Below are 3,368 nucleotides of genomic sequence, written 5' to 3'. Positions count from 1 at the left end.
TATATAAAAAAAAAACTTTTATTAATCAATATTTTTTTGGTGTTAATTTTAGCAACCAAATAGTTAATTAAGCGGTACAAGATTTAAGTTTTTTAGAATAAACAAAGAAAAATATTATTTTGTTATAAACGCATAAAAAATTATTTTTATATTTAATTTCAGTTTTAAATAAAAGTTTTACTATTTTTTTAGCGGACTTAATAAGCTGGTTTTATGTTAAATTAAAATATTGCTGAATCATTAAAGATGTGTGAGATGCGACTTTGTTCATGACATATGTATGTAGATATAGAACGAAAAATTTTATCTGGTTTTTAATTTAGAATTTATTTATTTATTTAGAACTTGTTTCATTCTTATTAATTCTATTATATTAATATTTTAATTACTATTTGTTGCTAGTCTATATTTATTCTATAGTAGTTCAGTAATAATATCTAAAAAGCAAGTCAAACAAACATAATTTTCTACTTATTGTCTTTAGCTTCCTTAGATATATGTTGTTTTGAGGGAGACAATTTTAAACATAAGATATTAATTATGGAATTGACTTTAAAATAGACGCAGATTCAATAATTAAATTATAGTCAAAAAATCAAATCCTTTTAAGCGATTTATTAATTATGATAACATTGCAGCTGTAACACAAAATTGGTATTACATATGCAGAGATATTGCAGTTACCACACTCAGTATTTCGTGATAATTTTTATATTGCCCTCTAAATGTTCTAGATATACAGATTTTAGTATTTACTTTAGATGGGCATTGCCACGTCCTCATACTTAAACTCGTTGAAAATATTAAAAATAAAATGTTGCATATGTTTCCCCTCAAAAAAAGAACTTCTAAAGAAGCAAAAAAAGAAGTAGAATAAACTTCCTCAACTCAGATATACGGTTTATCAGATATACGAATTTTTCCCTAATTCATATGGGAGATTCCACAATAGAAGCAGGGGGTTCTATTCCGCCCATTTTTTATAATAAAAATTTATACCCAGCAAAAAATGAACTTCCAAAGAAGCGAAAAAATTGTAGAATTTACTCCATGAAAGTACTGAAAAAGACCTGAAAAAGTTATGAATTTAACACAGGCTTGGCATAGGAAGGATGTTCTTTTTATTCGATTCCCAATTCACTACATATGAAGTCATTCTTAGGAAGTAATTTTGATGTTCCTTTTTTGGGAGTGGATTTGTTGCATTATAGAATACAATGCCTTCTATTTTAAACAATATTGGATTCCTTTCGGTTCTTTGGAAGTCAATAAAGACTACTTCCACACAAGGTAAACAAATTCACTTAGTGCTACTTTTGAAGTGTGGTAAATGTTATTCTTTTGTAAGTACTTCGTTTTATTTTTGATGGGTATTGATACTTAAGTGGCTTCGACAAAATTTAAGGACTCTAGCTGTTATATTTTCTCAGATGTATAGATTTAATATTACCATTTAGCCCATTTTCTCCACAAATATTTTTATGGATGCCAAAGTCGTGGTTACTTATTGAAAAAAATCTAATTCTTGAGATAAAAAATATGGTTTTAATAGATAACCAACAACTTGACCATTCTTCTCGGCAATAAAAAATTGTGGTATATATAAAGAAAAAACAATTTTTTTTTGGAAATAATGAACAAATAGCTATATAAATTCCTTTGGACAATTTTTGCTAGTACCAATAGGTGAGAATTTACTCTCGTTTGAATAAAAGTCTTTTTGTCAAAATGGCTAACTTTGACCTTCTATTAGTCCGATAGAACTGAAATAGTACTCATCTTGGTATAAACTAAGTGTACTCTAAAACTTTTTATAAGTATTTTGGAATCACAAACATTTTCAATAGGGCGGACTATAGAGATCTGTTTTAGAACTACATAATTTAGAACTAATTTAAAATATTTTTGGGTTGAAACTTTGAAAAGATTGTTTATTTAGGACCCGTATATTTAAGCAATTTATTAAATTTATTTGAGATACCAATAATGGTTAATGGACGTTTAAGAATTTTTTAAAAAACACCCAAATCAGTAGGTCCGGTTGTATGTGGGCTAGGTGAAATAATGAACCGATTTCAATAAATCTCAATAGCCTTCGTCCCTGTGCCGATAAGCAAATTTTAAGCACAAGGTTTACATGGACAGCCAGTCAGCATGGGTGTTGGACCAATATTTTTGTGCGTTACAAACATCAACATAAACGTATAATAACCTCCCCACTAGGTGGTGTATGGTATAAAAATATTTAATAAATCCATCTTAAAAAGAAAAATACTAAATACAGTTTTGACAATTTATTGATTAAAATTTTTCAAACTGAAAACGAGAAGATTAATATAGATGAAACAATATAATAATAATTGAAACAAACAAACTTTAATTGTTTTCACAATTCAAACAAAAACCCTGTGCAAAAGAAATCACCCTTCAAATTAGTTTTAAGAATATTCAAAATGTTTTGACATTGATTAAATTATATACAAATAATTAAAACTACGAAAGATTAATAAAACAATGTGACTAAATTAATCATTGTGACCGTTAAATAAAAATTAAAAATGACCTCTGATATGAAAACAAATTCATGCCAATCTTATGCTATTTTTCCAAAATTTTTTTGCCTCAAATGCTTATTCTCTCGTAGGGTCATAATTATTTTGCAACACACTCGATTTAGCAAACATATACATATGTATGTATGTATGTATTTGAACATTTAGATTAAAAGTAGCAAATTTGAATACAAGTGTTAGTGCGACATCCGGAGCCGGTCTTCTGGAATGTAATGGTGTGCGAGTATTCATAGATATTTTGTGTAAATGTATGTAGTATTTATATTTGTGAGTTTAACAGCATAACGTTAACGAAACAAATGCGCGAATGTTAAACAAATGTTATGATCGAGTATGTTAGAGCCAAAACAACGAACCACACGCTCTAAGCCACCGAAATACAAAGAAAAAAAACAAATAAAACAAACCAAAGCAAAACATAGTCAAAATACTCCAAACAGTCGAAAATTGTTAACACTTCTTTTAAATTTTTATGCAATCAATGAGTTTTTGTTAGTTGACATTCGACCAGCGCAACCGTAACGTCTCTTAAAGAGATTTTTCGATTTTTGTTTGGGTTCTTGTTGTATGTACAGCATCAATTAGATCGGTTGGCGGTAACAAATTAAATTCGCCTTAAAAGTGTCTGAATAGAAAGCGATTGTTTGAAAAAATATTAGAAATTTAAAAGATTAAATAAATAAAAAAAGCATTAAAATAAAACATAAAATTAATGAAAATAATTAAAAATTAAACAACAAATATTGCAATAAAATGCTTTAAATTTTGTAAAACAGAAAATAAGTGAAAAATTTT

Source organism: Lucilia cuprina, chromosome 4, assembly GCF_022045245.1.
Source record: "Lucilia cuprina isolate Lc7/37 chromosome 4, ASM2204524v1, whole genome shotgun sequence".
NCBI lineage: Eukaryota > Metazoa > Arthropoda > Insecta > Diptera > Calliphoridae > Lucilia > Lucilia cuprina.
This window is presented reverse-complemented; position numbering follows the sequence as displayed.